The sequence below is a fragment of the Gorilla gorilla genome, chromosome 11, assembly GCF_029281585.2.
Source record: "Gorilla gorilla gorilla isolate KB3781 chromosome 11, NHGRI_mGorGor1-v2.1_pri, whole genome shotgun sequence".
Classification (NCBI taxonomy): domain Eukaryota; kingdom Metazoa; phylum Chordata; class Mammalia; order Primates; family Hominidae; genus Gorilla; species Gorilla gorilla.
This window is the reverse complement of record NC_073235.2, coordinates 104,949,750-104,959,712: the sequence shown is the minus strand read 5'-3', so window position 1 is coordinate 104,959,712 and position 9,963 is coordinate 104,949,750. Positions and strand designations below refer to the sequence as shown.

Sequence of the window (9,963 nt, the reverse complement as noted above, 5' to 3'; positions counted from 1 at the left end):
GTGAAGTAATATCTGCGAAGTTTGAGGGAAAATGATTGTGACCCAAGAATCCTGTACCCAGTTAAGCTGTACTTCACATGCAGTCTGACAGAAAGTACTGTCACACCTTCTCCATTCATTCAAGGACCCAGAAAATATAAGCAGGTGTTTTCTATAAAGTGTACCCATGTACACTTTATAGAAAAATATTCAGAGAAGTACTCTAGCAGACCTCCTAATTTGGAGGTTAAGTTAAATAATTTTTTAACTTAAAAAACACCTGAGGTGGGTCATGGTGGCTCATGCCTGTAATAATGCCAGCACTTTGGGAGGCTGAGGTGGGAGGATAACTTGAGGCCAGGAATTCAAGGCTGCAGTGAGCTATGATCATGGTACTCCATTCTGGCCTGGGTGACAGAGTGAGACCCTGTCTGTAATAAAGCAAACAAACAAAAACCCTTGAACAGGAAAAGCTATAATAAAATAAATGGAAGTAAACAATGATCAACACCAGGCGTGGTGGCTCAGGCCTATAATCCCAGCACTTTGGGAAGCCAAGGCAGGAGGATCGCTTGGGTCCAGGAGTTCCAGACCAGCCTGAGCAGCACAGCAAAAATCTCTACCAAAAAAAAAAAAAAAAAAAACCAGGCCGGGTTCGGTGGCTCACCCCTGTAATCCCAGCACTTTGGGAGGCTGAGGCGGGTGGATCACCTGAGGTCAGGAGATCAAGACCACCCTGCCCAACATGCTGAAACTCTGTCTCTACTAAAATACAAAAAATTAGCCGGGCATGGTGGTGGGCACCTGTAGTCTCAGCTATTCGGGAGTCTGAGGGAGGAGAATTGCTTGAACCCAGGAGGTGGAGATTGCAGTGAGCCGAGATTGCGCCACTGCACTCCAGCCTGGCAACAGAACAAGACTCTGTCTAAAAATAAATAAATAAATAAATAAATTAGCCAGGTATGGTGTCACATGCCTGTAGTCACAGCTACTCAGGAGGCTGAAGTAGGAGGATCGTTTGAACCCAGGAGGTCGAGGCTGCAGTGAGCCATGATCGTGCCACTGCACTCCAGCCTGGGTGACAGAGTAAGACTGTCTCAAAAAAAGAAAAGAAAAAAGAAAACAATAATCAAGTAATACAGAGTTTAACCCAAATAAGATATAATAAAAAAATCAACTAAGTTTCCCTACTTATTTACTCAAAGTTTCTTGAGAAAAAGAAACAAGATAACAAAGAAGGAAACGAGGACTCCTTTGCTGTCTGCTAGGCATTTTTCAGTGAAGCTCCTTCTCAGCAAATAACACCCACTCACTCACTTAAGAAATTTTCATCATAAAGCAGAGGTGGGAAGAGATCAGCCCTCAGGTGTTTGGGCTGCACTACAGCTGCTGATCAACTGCCTTTAGTGACTCAAGCCAAGTTATAAACAAAGGGTGAACCTCAATGTCTGTGCAGGACTCAACTTGATAGGAAATCAAGGGAATTCAAAAACAATCATCCAACATTACATGGTTTGGCCCTTTGTTTTTCAGAAAGCTGTAATTTTTCACAATCTTTGCCTGGAACTTTCTGTTACGGGCTATATCCCTTCCTGTGAATTCTTTTAAAAGTCTCTCATTGTCACCCTGAGGGTTAATTTGTTCCAGAAGAACAAAGAAAATAATGCTAGACCTCATCAGGATGCCCGGATTCTAGTCTAGCTCTGCTAATTAGGAGAGTGATCCTTGGATTAGTGATCAAAATATTTTTGAGTCGAAGTGTCTTTATCTCTCATAACTTCAGTCAGGGTCAAACAAATTAATGAATGCAAAAATGTCCACTGAACATTCTAAAATGCTATATGATATGGTTTGGCTCTGTGTCCTCACCCAAATCTTATGTTGAATTATGACCTTCAGTGTTGGAGGAGGCGTCTGGTGAGAGGTGATTGGACTGCGGTGTGATTGGATCATATTTCTTTTTCTTATTCTTTTTTCTTTTCTTTTTTTTTTTTTTTTGAGACACAGTCTCACTGTCGCCCAGGCTGGAGTGCAGTGGCGCGATCTCGGCTCACTGCAAGCTCCTCCTCCCGGGTTCCCGCCCTTCTCCTGCCTCAGCCTCCCGAGTAGCTGGGACTACAGGCGCCCGCCACCACACCCGGCTCATTTTTTGTATTTTTTAGTAGAGACGGGGTTTCACCATGTTAGCCAGGATGGTCTCGATCTCCTGACCTCGTGATCCGCACGTCTCGGCCTCCCAAAGTGCTGGGATTACAGGCGTGAGCCACCGTGCCTGGCCAGTTTCAGGTAGTTTTTTATAAGTAGTGTGAGAACAGACTAATACACTATATAAATATAAAATACTATTGTTACTTTTTTACTTTGGAATCATCATTATTAAAACAGTCTTGATAGCTTGACACCCTTTGTTTACCCTTAAGATTAGTATCCATGTCAGTTTCATCATCATCACGTGTTGAACAACTGCCAGGCATTTTGGGAGCTTTAAGCCAAATCTTCCCTTAGATAAACAGAGTTATCTTTCCCACTTCCACCCCTACTCTTCTTTCCCAAAACCAGAAACCCAAGAGTCTTATGCTATCTTGCAACCTTCAATCAATCAGTAAAGTGAGCCAATACAATAAATTTATATGAAGATTTAGTGTTATCCCTAATGTGTTATTCTTAACTGGAATATTACTTTTTTTTTTTTTTTTTTTGAGACAGAGTCTCGCTTTGCTCTGTCAGCAGGCTGGAGTGCAGTGGTGCGATCTCGGCTCACTGCAACCTCCACCTCCTGGGTTCAAACGATTCTCCTGCCTCCGCCTCCCGAATAGCTGGGACTACAGGCATGTGCCACCACGCCCAGCTAATTTTTGTATTTTTAGTAGAGATGAGGTTTCACCATGTTGGCCAGGATGGTCTCAATCTCTTGAGATCCGCCCGCCTCAGCTTCCCAAAGTGCCGGGATTACAGGCATGAGCCACCACTCCCGGCCATCCTTAACTGGAATATTTCTATTTCAAAAAGAAATTTTATAATTAAATAAAGTTAATGCTATTCCCTCCACCTGAGAAAACCTTTTTGTTTTCACCTGGCAAAATTCTAACCATCCTTCAAATCCCAGTTATCCTGCAATCTTCCCAGTGAAACCTTTCTAGACTTGTTTAAGAAAGTTGCCATTCCCTCCTATGGATCTCCACTCCCCTTTGCACATATCTTTGTGTTTTTTGTTTGTTTGTTTGTTTGTTTTTTGTTTTGTTTTTTGAGACGGAGTCTTGTTCTGTTGCCCAGGCTGGAGTGCAGTGGGGAGATCTCCGCTCACTGCAGGCTCTGCCTCCCAGGTTCACGCCATTCTCCTGCCTCAGCTTCTCGAGTAGCTGGGACTACAGGCGCCCGCCACCATGCCCGGCTAATTTTTTGTATTTTTAGTAGAGACGGGGTTTCACCGTCTTAGCCAGGATGGTCTTGATCTCCTGACCTCGTGATCCACCTGCCTCAGCCTTGGGGGATTACAGGCTTGAGCCACCGCGCCCAGCGGCACATATCTCTTATACTTACCAATTTAAGGGTTAACATATATGTTATGATGGGAAAATATTATATATGGAATAGCAGCCCCAGTATTCCTGGGGGTGAAGGGAGTAGGAGGGTTTGAAGGGGAGACCTTGAGAAGCCTGAGTGCAGACAGAACTGTTTTTTTTTTTTTTTTTTTTGAGACGGAGTCTTGCTCTGTCGCCCAGGCTGGAGTGCAGTGGCGCGATCTCGGCTCACTGCAAGCTCCGCCTCCCGGGTTCACGCCATTCTTCCGGCTCAGCCTGCCGAGTAGCTGGGCTACAGGCGCCTGCCACCATGACTGGCTAATTTTTTGTATTTTTAGTAGAGACGGGGTTTCACCGTGTTAGCCAGGATGGTCTTGATCTCCTGACCTCATGATCTGCCCGCCTCGGCCTCCCAAAGTGCTGGGATTACAGGCGTGAGCCACCACGCCCGGCCAAGAACTGTTATCTATCCACCAAACAAAGACTGGAGTTTGTAGTAAAGTTTACTCCAGAGAAACGAGGCAAGTAAAGGAGATACTTTTAAATAAGAAAGCATAACTGATGCTCTTCAAATCACATTGCTGAGCACTGTTCCTATATAATCCTTGCCTGGAATCCTCTGGCTCTTCTATAGGGATAAATTAGGATGTTCAGGACAAAAAACTTTATTATTATTATTATTTTTTTTTTTTTTTTTGAGACAGAGTTTTGCTCTTGTTGCCCAGGCTGGAGTGCAATGGCATGATCTTGGCTCATTGCAACCTCCGCTTCCCGGGTTCAAGCGATTCTTGTGCCTCAGCCTACGGAGTAGCTGGGATTACAGGCATGCGCCACTGCGCCTGGCTAATTTTGTATTTTTTTGGTAGAGACAGGGTTTCTCCATGTTGGTCAGGCTGGTCTTGAACTCCCGATCTCAGATGATCCGCCCACCTAGGCCTCCCAAAGTACTGGGATTACAGGCGTGAGCCACCACACCTGGCCTATTATTTACTTGTCTATTTATTTGAGACACCTCACTCTGTCGCCCAGGCTGGAGTGCAATGGCAAGATCTCGGCCCACTGCAACCTCCATCTCCTGAGTTCAAGTGATTCTCCTGCCTAGCCCTCCCGAGTAGCTGGGAGTATTGGCACGCACCACTATGCCCAAGTAATTTTTGTGTGTTTTTTTTTTTTTTGAGACAGAGTTTCGCTCTTGTTGCCCAGGCTGGAGTGCAATAGCGTGATCTCGGCTCACCTCAACCTCCGCCTCCCAGGTTCAAGCAATTCTCCTGCCTCAGCCTCCCAAATAGCTGGGATTACAGGGATGCGCCACTGCGCCCAGCTAATTTTGTATTTTTAGTAGAGACGGGGTTTCTCCATGTTGGTCAGGCAAGTCTCGAACTCCTGACATCAGGTGATCCGTTCGCCTTGGCGTTGGCCTCCCATAGTGTTGAGATTACAGGTGTGAGCCATGGCATTTGGCCTAATTTTTGTATTTTTAGTAGAGATGGGGTTTCACCATGTTGGCCAGGCTGGTCTCAAACTTCTGACCTTAAGTGATCCACCTGCCTCGGCCTCCCAAAGTGCTGGGATTACAGGTGGGAGCCACCATTCCTGGCCCCAAAACTTTAATATCTAAACATTCTCTTTTTGCTGGAGGTTCCAGTGAGATCACACCACTGCACTCCAGCCTGGGCAACAGATCAAGACTCTGTCTCAAAAAAAATTAAAAAATAAGCCGGGCGAGGTGGCTCACCCCTGTGTTGGCAGGCGCCTGTAGTCCCAGCACTTTTAGGAGGCCAAGGCAGGCAGATCATGAGGTCAGGAGATCGAGACCATCCTGGCTAACGTGGTGAAACCCCGTCTCTACTAAAAATACAAAAATTAGCTGGGCGTGGTGGCACGTACCTGTATTCCCAGCTACTTGGGAGGCTGAGGCAGGAGAATTGCTTGAACCCGGGAGGTGGAGGTTGAAGTGAGCTGAGATCACGCCACTGCACTCTAGCCTGACGACAGAGTGAGACTCTGTCTCAAAAACAAAACAAAACAAAACAAAACAAAACAAAACAAAAATTAACTAGGTGTGGTGGTGCACACCTGTAATCCAGCTACTTGGTAGGCTAAAGCAGAATTGCTTGAACCCAGGAGGCACAGATTGCAGAGAGCCGAGATCGCACTACTGCACTCCAGCCTGGCGACAGAGTGAGATTCCGTCTCAAAAACAAAAACAAAAACAAAAAATCCCCAGAAAATTTATATACTCTTAAGTATATATATATATAGACTATATATAGAGAGGGTCCTAAATTGGTTGTCTCCTCCACTAGAAGGCAATCTTCATAAGTAAAGGCACTTGGTTCATTTTGTTCACTGTTGCATTTGCATCATATAGAATAGTTCCTGGCATAGGTCCTTAGTAAATATTTGCAGAATGAATCACGAATTAAGAGCTCTGTAGATTGGATGTCTATAGCTTTTGCACAGCCTTAGCTTCTCTGCAAATACTAAGAGTCAGATAGCCCCATGCACCAGGGGACCAGAGGTTGGGAGACTACTGGGTGAGTGCAAAAGTGGAGCAAGTGGAGAAAAGGCTGCAAGGACAATGAACGCCACTTGCAAGCTAATATGTTAGTCTGTCATTGTTTCATGGATGCTGGCAATAGTCATGATACTCCTTGGTCAGAGACAGAGGAATTTATTATTCATGGCACAGCAAATAGCATGTGTCAGCCTATTTGCAATGGTTTCCCTTGCCCTCAAGTTCTAATGGGGCAACCCAATGAACCCAGATGACATATGTATCTGCAGTGGTTTGCATTACAGGAGAGGAATCCTGGGCCAAGGGCTTAGCACTTTTTGAGCAAGCAGCAAATGAGCCAATCCCCACTCCCTCTAGGGAGCAAGCAGTTACAGGTAATTACAGTAGTTGCCTTGGCCTAGTTATATCTGTGTGAGTAGCTATAGACATTGCTCAGTATTAGGAGCCTGAAAGTCTTATGGATTGGCCTACTCAGCAAGAGAATGCAGGCATGTTCAGGGCCCATGGTGGAGTGCCCTCTCAGCACAAGGCAGCTGAGTTATCAGCGAAGGAGGATGATATTGAATGTTGCCAGCTTGACACATGCTCACTAGACTCCAAATCCTAGCTAAGAGAAGCATTTAGCAGATACAATATTCAACCATCTGCAGGCATCATTCAGCACACAGGTTTGAATGATCAGATTGCGGAGAAGTGTGGAAAGTAAAGAGTCTGGCCCAGCATAGTGGCTCATGCCTGTAATCTCAGCAATCTGGGAGGCTGAGATGGGAGGATCACCTGAGGTCAGAAGTTTGAGACCAGCCTAGGCAACATAGTAAGACCCCATCTCTACAAAAAATACAAAAATTAGCCCACCTACTCGGGAGGCTGAGGTGGGAGGACAGCTTGCGCCTGGGAGGTTGAGGCTGCACTGAGCTATGATGGCGCCACTGCACTCCAGCCTGGGCGACAGAGCAAGACACTGTCGAAAGAAAGAAAAGGAAAGAAAGGAAGAAAGAGGGAAAGAAAGAAGGAAAGGGAAAGACAGAGAGAAACAAGAAAGAAAGAAAGAGAGAAAAGAGAGAGAAAGAAAGGGAAGAAAGAAAGAAAAGAAAGAAGAAAGAAAGAGGGAAATAAAGCGAAAGAAAAATAAAGAAAAAGGAGGGAGGGAGGGAAGGAAGGAAAGAAGAAAGAACTTCATAGAGGTTGCTTGCCTTAGTAAAAAAATGTACTATATGGCAGAGTTGTGTGGCAAAGCTTACAATGACTCTAGGGCTTTGCATCAGTCATGAATGGCTACCAAGGGAAAATTGAGATGTCCTCAACCATGGCCTTACCCCTGCAGCCTGTCGACATGATAAGAGTGCCCAGTCCTGGGGATAGAAGGCTGGGTTTCTGTCTAGCTCTACTGCTAACATGTTCTGGAACTTTGAGGCAATCCTTTAAGTTTATTGGACAGAATTATCCCTGGATTAGGATAATTCTGGCTGCAGCTGCCTATGTGTGATTTATTATTCCTTTTAGGACTTCTTGGTTCACACTGATATGATTCTGTCGATAAAAATAGTGCTGAAGTCATCGTGTGTATAGTAGGTTTAGAGAAAGATACATTTTTTGCAAGTTGGGATCTCTCATTTGAGTTTCCCTTTATTTTTCAGAAAGAATGAATTTTTAAAGCCCCACAATCTTCTACACTGCTCCACCACTCCATCCTTAGCCCATGAGGTGCTTTTAGGCCTCATTCCCCTTGGGGACAGACTTATCTCTGAGGACTTGATTAGCAGATCTGTAAAAGAGAGATAATATTTGTCCTGCTGACTTCATGTGGTTAGAGTGAGAATCACATGAAATTTAATTAAAGAAAATTAGAGGCAGGGCGCGGTGGCTCACGCCTGTAATCCCAGCTGTCAGGGAGGCAGAGGCCGGAGGATAGCTTGAGCCCAGGAGTTTGAGACCTGCCTGGGCAATATAGCGAGACCCCGTTCTCCACAAAAAGGAAGAAAAAAAAAAGACAAAACAAAAAAGAAAATTAGAACTGTAACTGCCTTTAGCTACCATCTAGGCCCACCCTGCATTTTACAGATAATGAAACTAAGGCCCTACCAGTGTGGTGGCACACATCTGTAGTCCCAGCTACTCAGGATGCTGAGGCAGGAGAACTGCTTGAAGGACAAAGGCTTTTTCCATCTGTGGTTCCACCCTTTTGTTTGTCCCTTTCTTTGTCTTCTCCATTCAGCAAGAGAAGGGATGGCCAAAGAGTGAGGATTGTGCTTGAGAGGTTTTTATGGACCTAGAAGTGGTGCCCATCACTCTTGCTCACATTCCACGGGCCAGAACAGTCACATGGTCATACCTAACTGCACTGGAGGCTGGAAGAGGGACTCTGGCTGTAGGCCAGGAAGAAGAAAAGAACAGTCACTGGTGAGCACCGACAGTCTTCGCCACATATAAAACGATCATGTGATGCCAACATTAGCTAAGTCAGAATTTATTTTTTTTTCTTTGGAATTCCTTCAGCAATTACATACCCTCTATATCATAATTTTGTCACATTAAATTGTATATTGCCTTAGATTTAGGTCTTCTGCCTCCATTTTTACATCATAAGCAGGGATCATTCTTCAGCTGCTTTGGTTTTTACCACGATGCAGGCTATAAGGTAGGCACTATAAGTAAATTTAAAAATCATGCTGAATTATTTCAGTAAAGACTTAGGAAGCTGGAATTTGCAAACCTTTACAGTCTGGAAACAAGCTTGGTTTAGTTGCTATGGCACAAATTAATGATTTAAATATATACAAGGATGTTTATAATCACACAAAAAAACAGTAGAAAGGGAGTTAAATATCCAATTAAATGTATATAGTGGGGCAGCTGTGCTCGGGGTGTGATTGGCGTTGGTTGTGTCGGGGTTTAGTGGGCAGAGAAGACTCTTGGCCAGGCAGATGGCTTCTTGGTGGCAGAGAATGGGGACCTCCGTGCACCGGAGATGTCTCCAGCACCAGGAGCAGCTGGAGGACGCAAGGAGCTGCAGCCCGTGACCAGCCATCAGGAGAACTCCACGGGTCCCTGGGGTCCCTGTGCAGACAGTTCCAATGGAGGCTGCCTCTGAGAGCCATCAACCTCAACTTCCGTGCAGGCCCTTCCTGCAAATGCTTGGAAACCCCAGAGCCAGGGCAGCAGGGCCTCCAGGCTACAGCTCACTCAGCTAAGAGTGCCTTGGGTGCCATGTCCCAGAGAATCCAAGAGTCCTGCCAAAGTGGCACCAAGTGGCTGGTGGAGACCCAGGTGAAGGCCAGGAGGAGGAAGAGAGGGGCACAGAAGGGCAGTGGATCCCCAACTCACAGCCTGAGCCAGAAGAGCACCCAGCTGTCTGGAGATGTCCCTGCCCACTCAGCCCACAGACCCCTGGGAGAAGGAGCATAACTGCCTCTCTGCCCGGATAGGCTCCCATGCCTACCCATTATGACAGTCAATGCGGGAGGCTGCCTTCTGGAGCCCCTACTCCTCAACAGAGCCCCTCTGCTCTCCCAGCCAGTCTGGCAGTGACCTAGAGCCTATGGGGGTGGGAATTCAGCATCTCCAGAAGCTGTCCCAAGAGCTAGATGAAGCCTTTATGGCGGAAGAGAGTGGTGACATCATCTCTCTCATTCATGGCTGAGTAAGTGGCCTGCAGGAAACAAGCCTTGTCTGATTGCCAAGGCTTCATACCCAAGGATGTCTGTGCTTCCCCATGAGCTTCCTGGAGGAAGCCCCCAGGAGTCATCAGTACCCCTGGGCCACTGCTAACAAGGACCTGACTAACAAGGGGCCCAGAGCCCCCTGGCTCTGGCCACATCTGGATCCATCAGTGACTGCCTGCCCTAGCCTGAGAGTGTCTTGGGGAGACCTTGCAGAGGTGGGGAGAATTGTTCCTTCCACTTTCCCAGGGGACTCTTGAGCTTAGAAACTCATCATACACTTGAC

The 9,963-nt window shown here is 46.2% G+C and overlaps 1 pseudogene; it reads left to right on the top strand.

The window, feature by feature from the left end:
- The first annotated feature begins 8,942 nt into the window (after positions 1-8,942).
- Positions 8,943-9,658, top strand: LOC101149567 (protein PIMREG-like; annotated as a pseudogene).
- The last annotated feature ends 305 nt before the right edge of the window (positions 9,659-9,963 follow it).